Source organism: Chlorocebus sabaeus, chromosome 14 (genome assembly GCF_047675955.1).
Source record: "Chlorocebus sabaeus isolate Y175 chromosome 14, mChlSab1.0.hap1, whole genome shotgun sequence".
Taxonomy (NCBI): Eukaryota; Metazoa; Chordata; class Mammalia; order Primates; family Cercopithecidae; genus Chlorocebus; species Chlorocebus sabaeus.
In genome coordinates, this window is record NC_132917.1 from 78,203,455 (window position 1) to 78,222,748 (window position 19,294).

Below are 19,294 nucleotides of genomic sequence, written 5' to 3' on the forward strand. Positions count from 1 at the left end.
AAGCGGTTTTTGAGAAAATATTGTAAGAATTTATAAATATATTTTATTCAGATGTAACTGTCTTTGCAAATACTGTGTATATACTTTATTATAAAAGCGAATGACAGGCCAGGGGCGGTGGCTCACGTCTGTAATCTCAGCACTTTGGGAAGCCAAGGTGGGCAGATAGCTTGAGGTTAGGAGTTTGAGACCAGTCTGGACAACATAGTAAAACCCTGTCTCTACTAAAAATACAAAAATTAGCCAGGTATGGTGGCGCATGCCTGTAATCCCAGCTCCTCAGGAGGCTGAGACAGGAAAGTCGCTTGAACCTGGGTGGTTGGAGGTTGCCGTGAGCCAAGATCCTGCCACAGCACTCCAGACTGGGCAACAGAGCAAGACTGTCTCTAAATTAATAAATAAATAAAGCAAATGACAGAGAATTATATTCCTGCAGGAGGAAAAAAATTAAATCAGATAAATTCTTTAACAAAGGATAAATTTATTTATAAAATAAAGGAAAATTACATCATAGAAATGAAATAAGACAAATATATGTTGTTGTAGTTTATAATCATTTAAAAGCAATTTAGTAAATATAAAATGCTGATTTTTACTCATCCTAAGACACATCTCTGCAGCCAAATTTAGTTTTTTTCCACTTAAATATGTGGATTTATAAATAATATTGTGTATGACAAGAGTATTACCTCATGTTTAAAAAGCAATTCTTTCTCCCTCTTTTAAAATTTTTCAAAGGAAATATTTTGTTTCACACTTGTGATATTATGATCAATAAGGAAGAGTACACTTTTCTAAATGTGGGATTTTCATGCTTTGTTGAAGGATAAGTAGAGTTATATATGCATATGTTTATGTATTTACATAAAGGTTGAAGTCTCTTAACTTGTAACAAGGTACTTCTCACAACATTTATAAAGTTTATAAACCCCTATATTCTAAGTTGATATCTCTCCACTCTTCCTGACTTAAGAAATGCTACTTCAATTAGATTTCTATCCATTTTTCTTAAAAAAATGGCACTGATATCAGATTCTCCCCTCTTTATCTCTTAAAACTATATTAATATTCAAAATAATTTTTTAAAATAAATTTCAATTTTAAAAACTTTACGTTTGAGATGGTGATTACCTGATTACCTAGTATTTTATTTGTATAATTAATTCACTTTAACATGTCAAATCTATGTTGATATTTACACAATTTCAATTTTTACAAATAAATACAATATAAACTTAAAATTCATACACTTTTTAAATTCAATTATAATCCTATTTTTAAAAAATTTCCCTTAAATTCAAGTTTATCATACTATTGCATAAGTAAATTGTTCTTTGTTTTTTACATACTTCAAATATTAGAATTTCCAGAATCTGCTAACTTTTTATCATTAATCATGCTATTTCCAACTATCTTTATTAATCTTTTTCTTATGTTTTATTTCTCAGGTATGACCATGTAATTATGTTACATATTAGCCCATGATTTTCTTAATGATTTAATATGTGACTTCTAATATGTAATATATTATTATAATTAACATAATCTAACATATTGATAGCACATACTATGTAATTAATATATAACATAATTATATATTAAATATTTTATCCTATATATGTAATATATAATTATTTTGGCAATGAATGGGAATAAAATGCAAAGCACTTAATCCTGTCTCCAGTAGTACGTGAGCATGAAGTGGGGGAAGGCAGGCTTCATATTTCAAAGGTAAACATAAGAAGAAATCTCAGAGGAAGCTGTTTTAAAATGTTGGGTATTAACTTAGAGATCAGTAGTCATTAGAAAGCATAAGGTACATCTTTATGTGACAGAAATTTTCCGGAGAATTAAGGGATATTGGTTCTTTGCAGGATATATTTGCTTCTTCTATAATTCTTACATATCTTATATTTTGATAAGAAAATAGAATATTTATTTAAAATATACCAGTGCCAGATATTTTATGCAATGGGAATAGTAACCAGTATAGTAGAAAGGGTACCTTGAGACTTTTTTCCTGAACTTAGGAAAAACAGATAAATGGTTCTAATATAATGATTGCAATATAATAGCAAATGTGAACAAAATTAAAAGAAAATCAGAAGAAACTTTTACATAGAATTATTTCAGGTGAGAGAAAATTGTAAAACAAACAGCAGAAAATTGCACTAATTTTGAGAAAAGACACGCATCTTCAAGTAGATGTGGTTCATTATGTACCAACTACATGGTCATTTATTTTCACAAAATTCTTGGTTATTTCAATCTCCTTCTCTGTCCAAGTGCCCTACTCCGTATTATCCCCTTACTCTGATGGCATTCCATAGATTTGCTCATATTCCTACACACAAAAATTGCAACTGCAAGTGCTCCATTTCCTTTACAACAACTCCATCTCTCCACATCACTCCGTCTTTCCATATTCATCCTATTACCTCAAAACCAACAATTCTCTGAGCTTCTCAGAAACCACAAATTATTACTCCTACAACTTTTTCCTGAATTTTACTTTTCTTCTTTTTCACCTAACCCAGTATTAATTCATTGCTCCAGTAATCTAATAGTTCATTGTATACTCATTCAATTTTTGTGCCCCTTTCTTGTTTTTTTATACTTCCTTGGGAGAAGCCAATATTCTGCCTGCCTTCTACCTGGACCCCTGCTACCGTATTTGTTTAAAGAAATGACTTTTAGGTTGGGGATGGTGGCTTACACCTGTAATTTCAACAGTTTGCACTTTAAGAGGCCAAAGCAAAAGAAGAATTGCTTGAGGCCAAGATTTTGAAACCAGCCGGGACAACATAGCAAGAGATTGTGGCTCTATAAAAAATTAAAGGAAAAGAAAAATGGCTAGGCATGGTGCTGCACTGGTAGTCCCAGCTACTAAGGAGGCTGAGGCAGGAGGATGGCTTGAGCACAGGATGTTTTGCCACTGCACTGCACTCCAGCCTGGGTGACAGAGTGAGACCCTGTCTCTATTAAAAAAAAAAACAAAAGAAAGAAAGAAAAGAAAGAGAGAGAATGAAAAAGAAGAAAGCAAGAAAGCACAGAAAGCAAGATACTAAGCAAGGAAGAAAAAGAAGGAAAGAAGGAAGGAAGGAAGGAAGGAAGGAAGGAAGGAAGGAAGGAAGGGAGGGAGGGAGGGAGGGAGGGAGGGAGGGAGGGAGGGAGGAAGGGAGGAAGGGAGGAAAGGAGGAGGAGGAGGAGAAGAAAGAAAGAAATAAAAAGAAAGAAAGAAAGAGAGAGAGAAGGAGGGAGAGAGAAAGAAAGAAAGAAAGAAAGAAAGAAAGAAAGAAAGAAAGAAAGAAAGAAAGAAGGAGAAAGAGAAGAAAGAAAGAAAGAAAGAAGAAAGAAAGAAAGAAAGAAAGAAAGAAAGAAAGAAAGAAAGAAAGAAAGAAAGAAAGAAAGAAAGAGAAAGAAAAAAAAAGAAAAGAGAAAGAAACTCACTTTTAAAGTCATAACCACTAGTGCTAGAGTGGCTTTTTAGCGCTCGATTATTTCGGGTTACATTTGTATACATTATAGTAACAAAACAAAGACATTTAACATACATAAGTTTATTTTAAAACAGCCACTTAACATACATATATTTATTTTCCACCCACGCAAGTCTGCTATAGGTTTTTCACGTTACCAAGGTATCTCACATCCAACCTACAATTGAGCATGCAGACTTAGCCCACTCTTTGATGGCACCATTTTGAAAGGTGGCTTCCATTGACTTCAGATGAGAAATTACACATGCCTTTTCTACTCAGAGTCAATGGGCAGAACACATCACACTGAGCCAAGTAACTGCAAAGATGCTTGAAAGAGAAATCTTCTTTTTACTCAATACAGAGAGATTTGACCATGAGTGCGCACAGAAATAGTTTGCATAGCACTTGCCTGCACTCATATTATATTTCCTTAGTCCAAACATTCTCTCATGACAAGCATTCTCTACTTTCTTCTTTCTCCTCAAATATCTGACACATACTTCTTAATTCTTACTTTCAACTATGTTTTGCTTTCTAGAGAAAATAGGGCAAACTTAGAAACTCCACAAATGGCCACAGTCCCATCTCCATTTATATGTGCTTGTATAAATAATTACCTTCATATCTGTTGCCATGACTTAAAACTTTATCCTTGTAAATAGGATTAAAGTATTATTTAAACATTAGAACCCCTCTGATAGGATTTGGCTGTGTTCCCACACAAATCTCACCTTGAATTGTAACAATACCTACAGGTCAAGGGCGGAGCCAGGTGAATGTAATTGAATCATGGTAGTGGTTTCCCCCATACTGTTCTCATGGTAATGTACAAGTCTCACAACATCTGGTGGTTTCATGAGTAGGAGTTCCCCTGCACAATCTCTCTTGCCTGCTGCCACATAAGACATGTCTTGCTTTCCTTTCCACCATGATTGTGGGGCCTCCCCGGGCATGTGGAACTGTGAGTCAATTAAACTTCTTTCCTTTATAAATTATCCAATCTTGTATATATCTTTATTAGTAGCATGAGAATGGACCAACATAGTAAATTCGTATCATGACTGGGTTCTAGAGACTTGTTTAATGACTTTGACCAAAATACTGATAGTGATATGGACAGTGAAGTCCAGGCTGAGGTGGTCTCGAATGGAAATGAGGAACTCGTTGGGAACTGGAGTAAAAGTCACTCTTGCTGTGTTTAACAGAGACTGGGGGCATTTTGCCCCTGCCCTACAGATCTGTGGAACTTTGAACTTGAGAGAGATGATTTAGGGTATCTAGCAGAAGAAATGGCTAAGTGACAAAGCATTCAAGAGGAAACAGAGCATGAGGGTTTGGAAAATTGCAGCCTGACAATGCAATAGAAAAGAAAAGCCCATTTTCTGGGGAGAAATTCAAGCCAGCTGCAGAAATATGCTTAAGTAACGAGGAGACAAATGTTAATCATAAAGACAATGGGGAAATTGTCTCCAGAGTTTGTCAGAGGTCTTCATGGCAGCTACTCCCATCACAGGCCGAGAGGCCTGGGAGGAAATATTAAATTCCTGGGCCAGGTGCAGGCCCTTGCTACTTTCTGCAGTCCTGGGACTTGGTGCCTTGTGTCCCAGTCATGGCTAAAAGAGGCCAAGGTACATCTCAGGCTGTGGCTTCAGAGGATGTAAGCCCTAAGCCTTGGCAGCCTCCACATGCTGTTAGCCCTACGGGTACATAGAAGTCAAAAATTGAGGTTTGTGAGCCTCCACTTAGATTTCAGAAGATGTATGGAAATGCCTGGGTGTGCAGGCAGAGGTGTGCTGAATGGGGCAGAGCTTTCATGGAGAACCTCTGCTAGGACAATGCAGAAAGGAAATGTTGGGTGGAAGCCCTGACACAGAGTCCCCACTGGGCACTCCCTAGTGGAGCTATAAGAAGGGGGCCACAGGCCTCCAGACCCCAGAATGGTAGATCCACTGACAGCTTGTACCATGCATCTGGAAAAGTCACAGACAATGTTAGCCTGTGGAAGCAGTCAAAAGAGGAACCATACCCTGAAAAGCTACTGTCGTGGAGCTGCCAAGACCATGGGAACCCATCTCATGCATCAGTGTTACCTGGATGTGAGACATGAAATCAAAGGAGGTTGTTTTGGACCTTTAAGATTTGACTGGCCCATTGGATTTTAGAATTGTACAGGGCCTATAATTCCTTTGTTTTGGCCAATTTCTCCCATTTGAAAAAGGTGTAGCTGTCCACTCATCAAAAACATTTGAAAAACATTCTGGAAATATATAACTAACTAGCTGAAATGTTTATTCACTTTGCCAAACAGTTCTCTCTATCCTAAGAAATTATATATGATTATATATCTAATGATATATCAATAGATATATAAATATGATAAAAAATATAAGCATTGTGAACAATTTTGTGCTATTGTGATGACATAGATGTATGCAGATTGGGTGAATTTTCAATTGCAAAACTTGAAGGAAAAAATGTAGAAATTAAATGTATCTTTAACAAAAAACCTTAGCACGTTAGTGAAGGTTCTATTTCTTCTGGCAGTAGAAAAGTTAATGCCATGAATCCAAGGAAAATGCAGCCACTTTAATGTATTTTTCAAATTTCATGAAAAAGTAGCCATGGTAGTAAGAATGAAAATTATGCATGGGCTCAGAAACATGAACTTCCACACACCAAAATCAGCCTGCCTACAACACTGCTGAGTGCCCAATCTGTCAGCAGCAGAGATCAACACTGACCCCCTGATATGGCAGCATTCCAACTACCTAGTGGCAGGTTGATTACACTGGACTATTTCCAACATGGAAAGGCAAGTGTGTTGCCTTTATTAGAATAGATACTTACTCTGGAGAAGAATTTGCCTTCCCTGCATGCAATGCTTCTTCCAAAACAACCACCCATGGACCTACAGAATAATAAGCCTATCCACAGTCATTTTGTTCCATGTAGCATTGCTTCTGGTCAAGGAATTCAATTTAGCCCAAGAAGTGTGACAGTGGGTACATGGGGGCATTCATGGAATTCACTTGTCCTACCATGTTTCCTGCAACCCTAAAGCATCTGGCTTGCTAGAACAGTGGAAAGGCCTTTAGAAGATTCAGTTATAACACCAGCTAGGTGGCAGTACCTTGCAGGATTAGGGCAAAGTCCTCCAGAGGGGTTTATATACTCCAAATTAACATTATTTGGTACTGTTCCTCTAATAGGCAGAATTTATGGGCCCAGGAATCACGGGGTGAAATTGGACACACTAGCAAATTTTTAACTTCCTGTTCTTGTGCTCTTATGCACTGGGGGCCTGTAGGTCTTACTTTCAGAAGGAGGAATAGTTCTACCAGGAGACACAACAGTGATTTCATTGACCTGGAAAGTAAGACTTCCAGCAGGCCACTTTGGGTTCCTCATACTTCTGAATCAATAGGCAAAGAAGGAATTACAATGCTGTTGGAGATAATTGATCTTGATGAACAAAGGGAAATTGGACTACTACTATAACTTAGAGGTAAGGAAAAATATGTCTTAAATATAGGAGATTCCTTAGAGTGTCTCTCAGTATTACCGTGCCCTGCAATTAAGGTCAATGGAAAACTACAACTCAATTCAGGCAGGACAACTAATGGTCCAGCCCCTTCTAGAATGAAGATTTGGGTCACCATACCAGGTGAAGAAGCAAGACCAGCTAAGGCGCTTGCTGAAGACAAAGGGAGTACAGAATGAGTAGTGGAAAGAGGTAGTTATAAATACCAGCAATTAAAATGTGACCAGATACATAAGTGAGGACTGTAATGTCATAGTTTTTGTAAATTTTTTGTGCATATGTCTGTGTGTATTCCAGTTATATCTCTATTCATATATCCATATTGAAGTCAAAAATTATAGCTATGGCTATATTTCCCTGACGTCATTTTGCCAAATATAACTTTAATTCCTATTTAGCTTTAATTCAATTTAAATTCCTCAAGGCAAAGCCTTCAGACTATTTTTGTTACAACTAAAAATAAAAGTCATTGTGAGCTATTGAGAGTACAACTTATCTTTACCAAATTTTAATTGATAGTAAATAAGAACTTCAAGTAAACTAATTAACTTCTTTATTTTAAGGAATAGCAGTTTAACAATCTCTAATGAGTTCCAATCACCATTGATATTGTAATAAATGTGCAAACAGTTTTATCATTAAATGCTTTTATCAGAATGTAGGTAATAGATTCATTATACTCACTATATTTATCTTTTTAGTAATATTTTCTCAGTCATCTAATTCAACTGATTTTGTTAATGACTGCCCCAATATAGCTTCTGCCAACTTCCTCTGAAAACAAAACAAACAAATATAAAATGCCTCATCCCTCAGACTTTTAAAGATTATTAGCAGTAGATTTCTGGTCAGTACAATATTACGAGTTAATATTTTGAAATTCTCAGAACCAAATAGAGAATAATGATATGTTAAATATTAAACTAAAATGAATTAAATATATCTACATTAAATAACAAAATATACATGTGGAAGAACAGAATATGGATTGTAAACAAAAGGATTCCTAGAACTGAAGCTGATTGACAGCTGCTTTTTATTTTGTAAATATAAATGAGAGGTAGCTGCTGAAAAGAAAAACAACAACAAAAATTGTTAATTCAAGATGAGGAACAACATCAGCTTCATTGCTTAAAATTTGAAGCTGTATATTCATCTTAAAAGAAGCTGAGAAACACAGCATGTGTTTTTGGATTATATAAAGGGGCTTAGAAGAGAAGTTGGGGTGAACATATGCAAGCATGCAGCCAAGAAAGACAAGGCACCTACTGAAAGGACAATCCAGCGACTGGATTTAGAGTATCTCTAATATACTTGTAATACAGAATCTCTAACCCACAAATACAAGACTTAGTTCTGTATCTCAAGTTTAGGAGAAGGCAACAGACAATGCCATTTGCATGGATGAGAATACTCAAAATCACGTCACATGCAGCATATCATAAGTAACCACATTGGCTTTTTCCAAATTTATATATTAATTTCAAGCAGCATCGATAAAGACATGTAAAATATTAAGCTGATCACAATGATATAGAGAAGAATACAGAAGTAGAAATAACCAAGATTATGTTTTAAGAAGAAACATGAGAAAATTTGACCTTTACTTAACAGTTACTAAGACTTATTGAAGTTACAGACATATTGAAGTTATATATATAAAAAAAAAATACTGTGGAGTTGGCAGAGTGAAAAGCTAACAGACCAATACTAAAAAATAGAGGACAAAATAAACTGACCCAAACATTTAAGGACAGTTGTGACAGAGAAGAAAACGGCATGGCAAATCAGTGGGGATTAATTCAAGTGTTCAATAAATTGTATACAATAATAGCATCTGCATATGAAAATGAAAATTATGCCACCACCTCATAGCATACCAAAAATCCACATAGATTATAAAATTATTGGTAAAATGAAAAATTTGAAACTTTTATAAATATTCATAGTAGTATGTTTTCATATCCTCTAGGGATTAAAGCCTTTCTCAATGACACCAAAGTACAAACCATTAAGAAAAAAAAGACTTGATCACACTAAAGTTTAAAACTTATTATTGGTATGGAAAATACTCTATAAGGTAAGACTAGAAAAATGCCACATCGGGGAAAATGTATTTTCAATGTATATAACCAACAAAATTGAATACTTAGAATACTCTTTTTTCATTTAAAAAAGATTCCACCGCCTAAATGGAGAAATGTACAAAGGATATAAACAGGTAACTAACAGAGGAGGATACTAAAGTAGCCAATGTGCATGTGAAAAGTGCTTTTGACTAGGAATCAAGAAAGCATAAAATGAGTACATTCATAACTATCAGATTAGCAAAATTGCAAAGATTGACATTGTCACTTTGTATTAAGGATTTGGAAAGATGGAGCTCTCTTACAATAGAATAGGATATAAAGACCCATTCATTTTTGATAACAATTTGGCAGTACATTTTAAATTTTAAGATTGAAATATTTAACTGCCTATTGAGAGTGGCAGGAGACAACCAAATACCTAGGCAAATAGGGGCAGGTCCCCAGTAAAACTCCACCTCCAAGCTGAAGACAGTTTAAAGCCTGAAATGTAAGCTACAAGTTAAATCCTCAGAATGGATTGAGAACTTGTCTTTCTGTTTGACATGCTTTCCTCTGATTGATCCCCACCCTTCACCGATTTTACATATACCTACCCTTTCCTAACTGGTCTTCTACACTATTGTGCCTACCTTTGAGTGGTGTCTTCACTTTAATCTTTTTTTGCATACTCACAAACCAATCAACACACTTATGAATCCATAAGAGGCCCCAGAACCAGTCACATGGGAGACTTTCCCGCCTTTGGATAGGGGAACCACCCGCCCCCCTGTCCCTTCTTTGCTGAGAGCTTTCCTTTTGCTTAATAAATTTTACTGTACTCACTCTATGGTGTCTGTGCACCTAATGCTTCCTCGTGAGACAAGAACTTAGACCAAGCTGACCTAAGGAGCAGAAAGACCGTAACACTATCCATTGTTTCCTTTATGAATCTGTCTTGGATAAATGTTTACATATACATAAAAATATACATGCACAAGAATAATCGTGGAATATGCTTATGATGTTGAAATACCAATTTATGTTTACCACTAAAAGAACCCCAGTAAATTTTTCAAAGTATCTTCACAATTATTTATGAGACTGAAAACTGGGAAACAACATAGTGCCTACCAGTTGAAGAAACCATAAATAAAATATAGAATATTCATTCATTGAATCAATACAGCATTTACAACTTATAAACTGTATTTGTCTACATATCTAATTCTAAAACATCGTATTTCTTGAATAAAAAGGTCAAAACACCTGAATGGTATGATAGATTTATGTAAATGTTAAAAAACAATACCATGTTAAAGAATAAATACATTATTATGGATATATAGATGCTTAAAACACACAGAAATTGATTTCCTTTAGAGAGAGAGGAATGAATAAATATGAATTCAAACTATGTTACAAATGGGAGTACAAAGTATGTTTTAAATACAGTTGTATCTGTGTCAGTTTATTAGCTGATGGAAAATGTAAAGAAAATATGGCAGAAGACTTAGTGGTATATGTTCATTACATTAGTTTCACTTGTTTATGATTTTATTGAATTTCTATTTATTTATTTATTTAAGACAAAATCTCGCTCTGTCGCCCAGGTTGGAGTGCAGTGGCACGATCTCGGCTCACTGCAAGCTCCACCTCCCGGGTTCGCGCCATTCTCCTGCCTCAGCCTCCAGAGTAGCTGGGACTACAGGTGCCCGCCACTACGCCCGGCTAATTTTTATTTTTATTTTTTGTATTTTTAGTAGAGACGGGGTTTCACCGTGTTAGCCAGGATGGTCTCGATCTCTTGACCTTGTGATCTGCCCACCTCGGCCTCCCAAAGAGCTGGGATTACAGGCGTGAGGCACCACATCCAGCCCTATTTATTTATTTTTTGAGAAAGAGTTTCGCTTTTGTCACCCAGGCTGGAGTACAATGGTGCAATATCGGCTCACTCACTACAACCTCCGCTTCCTAAGTTCAAGCCATTCTCCTGCCTCAGCCTCCCAAGTAGCCAGGATTACAGGCATGTGCTGCCGTGCTCGGCTAATTTTGTATTTTTAGTAGAGATGGGGTTTTACCATGTCAGGCTGGTCACTAACTCCTGACCTCAAACGATCCACCTACCTCAGCCTCCCAAAGTGCTGGGATTACAGGAATGAGCCACTGCTCCCAGCCACTATTTTGTTATTCTGGAAGAATAATATTTACAAAATTTTGCTAGCCAATATTTATTTAGAGGTTCAAAAATTAAATTAGAATACACTATTATGGAGATAGAACTTCATGGAATGGTGTGGGGACAGTGGAGAAACAGAATAAATTCAGTCAGGCTTCAGTGAAAGTGAGTAGTTTTTTTTTTTTTTTAATTATTATTCCCTACTGGTTTTTTTCCCTGAATTGGGGAAACAATCTCTGCCAATCAAATAAAGAGATAGATAGCTAATTCTATCTGCTGTACTTCTACTAGTCTGATATCTTTCTGCTCAAATAGTATTTTTCATATTTGAGAAGGGGATATTTTAAGAGAGTAAGTCAATATGAAGTAAGTGGCATGGAGAATAACTGGCACTGATGTAAGCAATATTTAACAACTTAGGTCATTTTTATATCATCTTAACTATCTGGTGTACCTGCACACCACTGTGTTACTGTTACTTATTTAAATCCACTTGTTCCTCAATTTGTTAAAAATTACTAAGAATTATGTATCATTTCATTTAAAGAAATTCCCAGTTGAGCTCGGTGGCTCACTCTTATAATCCCAGCACTTTGGGAGACCGAGGTGGGAGGATCTTTTGAGGTCGGGAGTTTGAGACCTGCCTAGCCAACATGGTGAAACCCTGTCTCCACTAAAAATACAAAAAAATTAGCAGGATGTGTTGGTGCATGCCTGTAATCCCAGCTAATTGGGAGGCTGAGGCAGGAGAATCCCTTCAACCCAGGAGGCAGAGGTTGCAGTGAGCCAAGATAGTGCCTCTGCATTCCAGCCAGGGTGACAGTCCTAAAAAAAAAATTCCCATATCACTTGCCAAATTAAATGTAAAATAATGAAATTTAAAATAGAATATCAAATCATCATTTAATTAAATTAAAGCCATATTCAAATGAGATCGATTATAAAACGAAAGCCTTGACCTAGTTTGCGAAGCTATATTACCTGTAAATAATTTTAAAGAAAAGCTTGAGGCTGAAAACAGTCAAAACAATTGATAATTGCTTGATGTCACCTAGTTAAAAATTAGAAATTATAATGTAAAAATTTAATTCTATCCTATAGTTATGATGCTCTGTATCTTGAGATTTTCAACTCATAGATATATAGTCATGAATGGTCAAAATTGTTTAACTGTGATTTCTCCTAGGATAGGTTATTATGCATAAATTTCTTAGTAAAACAGAAATTGTGTGTAACCAACTCACCTCAAAAATTCATCTGAACAAGCTTCAGATTCCATCTGTCATCTGATTAGTTCTTATCGGGTAATGCTCAGAGAGCAATGGCAAAGTTCCTCATCCACACACCAGCACTAATTCGTTTGGGAAAACAGGACTTTTAAATGGCTTACCAAAGTCATTTAAAAATCTCTTCCTGAAGTTCAAAATATTTTTAGTGAGTTCTTAGATGAAACTATAAATCCAATTACAAAAGTCTACACGTATTTCACCAATTTTTTAATCATCAAGTTAAATTTTCTGATATAAATGTGGCTCTAAAGATAAGTGAATTAACGAAGTCTGCTAACATGCAAAGCTAAACAAAGGATGCATGTACTATCTCTGAAACAAAAGTCTTGTTCAGAAGACCGTAGATTCTTTTGAATAATGTAGGAAGAAAAGGTTAGTGTAGAAAAGGCCAATAAATAAGCATCACTGTAAAACGAGTTGTTTATGGTCTAACAGAAAGAGAGAGAAAGAGACAATGAGGGACATAGGGAGAAAGAGAGAGAATAAAAATTGAATGGCCTGTTATTATATGATTTACACATTTCTTCATGCAGTGTATGTGGGGAAGTGGACTTTCATGTGTGTATATTTGAGTCCATTCTGCACCCAAAGCAGCAAAACTGAAGTAACTGGGATTTGAGGAACAATACTCACATTAGACTCACTATGGCTTTACCATCCTGTATGCATTTTCTAAAACATAGTTTCTAGGCTGAGTTTCATTTGTTTTCAAATAAGTAAGTTAGCAACCAGCTTGAAAATGATCTTTTTCAGTTATAGGTATAGGACAAGTTTACAGACTTTCTTGTTTAGAAATTGGAAATTCTTGGGCAACTACTATCTGATAAATGTCAAATGACTGACTGAATTTATTTATTTGTCTTATCAACAGTTGTCAGTGAAGAGTATTAACTTTGTTACTAGGTGTAATCATTGATAAATCAACATTCTGACAATGTCTATAATTCTATAACTTACCATATAGTTTAACTTACATCAAACATTGTGCATATTTGCTACTGATTATATGTTTACCATTAAAATAACTCCAGCAAATTTTAAAAAGTATCTTCACAATTACTTTCATGGTTCCAATGTTTTCTTGCTTTTTGCCTTTTTAAAAGGCTTTTTGCCTTTTTAACATTTTTATAGATTCAGGATGTATACATGTGAGTGTATTATGTGCATGTATAGTATGTTATGTGCATATATAGTGTGTTATGTGCATGTTATATGCACTATATTGCATAATAGTGAGGTTTAGACTTTGAGTTACCCATCACCCCAATTAGTAAACATTGTACCCAATAGGTATTTTTTCAAACCTCAACTGTCTCCCACCCTCCCTGCTTTTGGAGTTCCCAGGGTATATTATTTCCGTTTTTATGTCCATCTTTACCTATTGTTTACTTCCCACTTATAAGTGAGAACATGCAGTATTTGATTTTCTTTTTCTGAGTTATTTCACTTGAGCTAAGGGCCTCCAGCTCCATCTATATTGCTGCAAAAGACATTATTTCATTTCTTTTTATGGATGTGTTGTGTCCCATGGTGTATATATAGCACATTTTCTTTATCCAATTATTTGTTGATGAATCACGCAAGTTGATTCCACAATTTTGCTATTGTGAGTAGTGCTACAACAAACATACAAGTGCAGTTGTATTTTGGATAAAATGATTTCTTTTCCTTTTGGTAGATATCCAATAGTAGGATTGCTGGGTAAAATAGTGATTCTATTTTCAGTTATTTGAGAAATCTCCATAGTAGTTTTTATAGAGGTTTAACTAAATTACATACTCACCAACAGTGTATAAAGCATTTCCTTTTCTCCATATCCCTGCCAATGTCTATTGTTTTTTGACTTTTTAATAATAGCCATTCTGATTGATGTGAGATGATATCATATTGTGGTTTTAATTTGTAATTCTCTGATGATTAGTGATGTTGAGCATTTTTTCATATGTTTGTTGGCCATTTGTATCTTCTTTTGAGAAATGTCTATTCATGTCCTTTGGCCAGATTTTAAAGGGGTTGATTTTTCCTTATTGACTTGTTTGAATTCCTTGTAAATTCTGCATGTTAGTCTTTTGTAGGATGCAGAGTTGGCAAATATTTTCTCACATTCTGTAGGCTGTCTGTTTATTTTATTTCTTTATCTGTGCAGAAGATTTTTAGTGTAATTAAATACCATTTGTTTATTTTTGCATTTGTTGCATTTGCTTTTGAGATTTAAACCATAAATTCCTTGCGTCGGCCAATGTCCAGAAAAGTTTTTTGTAAGTTTTCTTCTTGTATTTTTGTAGTTTCAGGTCTTATGTTTAAGTCTTTAATTCATCTTCAGTTGATTTTTGTATAACGTAAAAGGTACGAGTCCAGTTTCATTGTTCTGCATATGACTATCCAATTTTCCCAGTGCCATTTATTGGGTAAGGTATGTTTTCCTTATTGTGTTCCTATCAACTTTGTTGAAGAACAGTTAACTATGGGTAGGTGTCTTTATTTCAGGGTTCTGTATTGTATTCCACTGTTCTGTGTCTATTTTTGTACCAGTGCCATGCTATTTTGGTTACAATACCCTTGTAGTATAGTTTGAAATCATGTAATGTGATGCCTCTGGCTTTGTTCTTTTGCTTAGGACTGCTTTGGCTATTTGGGCTTTTCTTCTTATTCCATATAAATTTTAGGATTATTTTTGTTAATTCTGTGAAAAATGACAATTGATAATTTAATAAGAATTGTGTTGAATCTGTATATTGCTTTGGGCAGTATGGCCATTTTAATGACATTGATTCTTCCAATCCATGAGCATGGGGTGTTTTTTTCATTTGTGTCATCTATGATTTATTTTATCAGTGTTTGCTAGTTCTCCCTCTAGAGATCTTTCATCTCCTTGATTAAATGTATTCCTAGGTATTCCATTTTTTTGTGATTATTGTGAATGGGATTGAATTCTTGGTTTGGTTCTCAGATTGAATGTTATTGGTATATAGAAATGTTACTGATTTTTGTACATTGATTTTATGTCCTTATTAAATATAGGAGTGTAAATGATAATTATTTCCTATTCTAATTCTCCCTGCATATTTATTTTTATGATTACTGAATGTTTATTATTTCTAAAAATAGGTTTTGCAAAATCATTCTTTGCTTTATTTTTTGGCTTTGAAATTCCATCACAAATGGAAAGATTTACGGATGATTCTTTATAGATTAGTGAAAATAAAATAGACCTACCCTCTTTGCCAGTTACCTAAAGATCGAATATATAATGTTAGTGTAAATTTTTAGGCAGTTATTTGCTGAGTACCAAAATACTGCTAAGTTATTCACTATATTGGTATTCGTATATATACAAAGATTATAGGAGTATTTTCTTAAAATTGTCATGAGTATTTAAATTAAATGCCTTTGTGATTTTAAAATTCTATTTTTAAGCACAGCCTAACAACACTTCAAAAACCATCATCACCACTATGACAGCAACAAAACAAAGTCCCACTTACTTTTATTTACTATATATGCTTTTACAAACTTGATTTAAATAATGGTTCTTTCTAAAATTGGTCTTTAGACATCACTAAAAAGAATGTATAGAAAAAAAGGTGTATAGAAATTTAGTTGTCAAAAATATATATATGAGATCCATATTATCTATGTCATTCACACTTCCAGATATCTATAGAAGATGTAGGCAACATATTAGCCCCAAGTAAAGCCTTGGGTTAATGATAATTAATCACATTTGTATAGATTTGGACCAATTTAGAGATACAATACATACTTTAATTTGATTTTTACTTTTCCTATCTATCTATCTACCTACCTACATACCTACCTATACATCTCCACACATATACATGATTGAAAGGGTAGTTCTTTCCAAAGTTCTCATATTTCAGATAAAGGGATTCCACTAAAGCTGTGGTCCTTGTCATTAATTGCACATTGAAATAACCTGGAGAGCTTAAAAATCTGTTTCCTCCAGAGATTCTGATTTGTCTGGTCAGGTCTCCAGGCACCTCTATTATGCTTCCTAGATAGAGAATCACTGCACTAGAGCAACCCTTCAAGCTTCTTATGCTACTACTTCACTCTCTTTTAATGAAAAAAAAAAGAAAAGAAAAAAAAGAAAAGCCATAGAAGACTCTTTTCTCTAATTCCCTTTCTGGATGTTACTGTCTTTGCTTAAATATGCCCAATAATGGTAAATGGTAAAGGTAAATTATAAAGTCCCATATAATAATACAAAACTAGAAAGGTGTTAAAGGGAAGTGGCTGATAGCTAACAACACATACAGGGTCATTTCCACTTCCCTAAACAAAACCATTTTTTGACAGAAATGTAGACCATGACCAGACAGCCAAAGAACATGGGATTGGGTAATTTTTGAGGTGCAGAAAGAGAGACAGAGAGAGAGAAATATTATGAATGAGATATTAAGAGAGTAAAGGAAAAGCTTCTGTACCAGGAAATATATTTACACTGCAATAAATATGTAGTCTGTAATACAGGAACCTGTGGCTCTTTTGTGAGGACTTTGGCCCTGAAGTAGTAATTCAAGCTGTAAGGGAGCCATGAAATACTAAATAACTTCAATTTTGTGCCTGTATTTTATGAGATCATCAAACACTTCAAGTAAATTACAACTTTAAAATCAATTTCTGTCTTCAGCCGATTATCTATTATCCTGTATGATTGAAGCTTGCATCTCTTAACTGGTGTATTATCCAAAGCAAAGTCAAACCCAAAGTTCTTATTTAATGACAGCACTTCAGCACTTTGAAGAAATAGAAAATACAAATGCTAATCTATATACAGCACTTTGTTCTGTAGTGCTGGGCTTTTTATATTTATGTGGAGAAAGTAATTGGAAATGAAAGAAAATAGTGAGCTTGAAGTATAGGAAATGGCCTAGGTACAGAAATTGGGACTTCCTCTGCCATGTACTAGCTACCTTATATGGACAAGTCAATTAACCTCCTTGAACTGATTTCTTCTCGGTTACAAAATGGGAATAAGATATAATATCTATGGAAGTATTTAAATACAGATAGATAGAGACAAGTAATTACTATGTTACTATATTTTTTTCATTATGTGTATATAGAATGGACTAGCTTCAAGAACCAGGATAAGAAAGATAGTAAAACTTAAAAATATATGATATACATATGAAGGTATTTAATAAACTATAAGGTAGAATGCTATGAATATGAATGTTAGCTGTAGAAAGAATTAGAAGTGTCAAGAAAATTGGAGGATTACAGTGAAGTAAGAATATTCTGTGGTTAGGATTTGATAGTCATGAACTATTCAAAGGGGCATTTAAAGTCTAGAATGGGCGTGATGTAACTCGAGGGAGTGTTAACAGGTGGTAAGCACTGTAATTCATGTTTCCTGAGTGACAGACAGTGCCCTGCAGACAAAAGTAGATGTTGAAAGGTTTAGGATAAATAATATTAGCTGTGATAAAATGGGCTTTTTGAAAAAAGGCTATTAAGAATGGTCTCTTAGGAATCTGTGACATTTTTCTTTACAGGCCCTAGGGATTAAAGAAAAGAACACTATTCCATCAATTAGAATGACAGTAAATAACAATTTTAAGAGACGTTTTGAAGAATGAACACTTTTGTTTCCCTGTGGAGAGGAGATAGGATTTGAAACTATTAATTGGAAATTAGATCCAAAAACTTGAATAAGATATAAAAACTAGAAATATCAATTCATTTATTTTTAGATTCAACATTTTTGGCAAATAATGGAAGGTAAAGCAAATGAGAACCTAATATTATTAATATTGACTAATATGAATAAATCATAAATACTATTTTAAATACTTTGCCAGGATTTTACCATCTTATTACCTTATTCCCCTTGTTTTCCTTGTTCTTTTCATAATATGAAAACCAAAGGCAATAATATTAAGACCATTAATATGATAGTTTTATTTAGATGAAAATTCCAATCTTCTTCCATAAATGCCTAACTTTTGAAATAATTGATGATATGTGTTGACCTCATTTTCCTCTAGCTTATAGTATAACTTTCTTTGTTAATATTGGTTGGAAATGTATCCCTCAGTTGTTAACAAAACCTTTAGATTACCAAATTGTTCCTTGCTAGTTATTCTGTGTTTGGACAACTTGACATTCCTTTAAAACTTTTTAAAGGAAATTTCTCATGTTGTGAAAATTTTCTTTTTGTGTTTTTTAAAAGCTATTTTTCTTCTTCAGTGGTTGAAAGAAAAAGAGGAGTTGCCTATGGTTCTGTCGTTAGTATTAATTAGAAAATATTGATGAGGGCATTATGTATTGTTCCAAAGAGATTATTTCTTTTTCTTTTTTTTTTCTTTTTTTTTTTTTTTTTTTTGAGACAGAGTCTCGCTCTGTCGCCCAGGCTAGAGTGCAGTGGCCAGATCTGGGCTCACTGCAAGCTCTGCCTCCCGGGTTTACGCCATTCTCCTACCTCAGCCTCCCAAGTAGCTGGGACTACAGGTGCCTGCCACCACGCCCAGCTAGTTTTTTTGTATTTTTTTTTTTTAGTAGAGATGTGATTTTACTGTGTTAGCCACGATGGTCTCGATCTCCTGACCTCGTGATTCACCCGTCTCGGCCTCCCAAAGTGCTGGAATTAAAGGCTTGAGCCACTGCGCCCGGCCAAGGGAGATTATTTCAACATAATTTCAAATAAAATGTTGAATTCAGTGAACTCAGGGGATACTCTCAATGTTTAATTGAATTCTTCAGTGCTTGCA

General features: G+C 34.6%; 1 long non-coding RNA gene across 1 annotated transcript in view; it reads right to left on the bottom strand.

Moving 5' to 3' along the window:
* The window catches only part of LOC119627282 (uncharacterized), a 556,990-nt gene extending 544,134 nt beyond the window's left edge, over positions 1-12,856 (bottom strand). Inside the window, exon 1 of the long non-coding RNA XR_005243430.2 lies at positions 12,513-12,856. This is a non-coding gene — a long non-coding RNA (uncharacterized lncRNA). The remainder of the gene's footprint in view (positions 1-12,512) is intronic.
* Between the last annotated feature and the right edge of the window lie 6,438 nt (positions 12,857-19,294).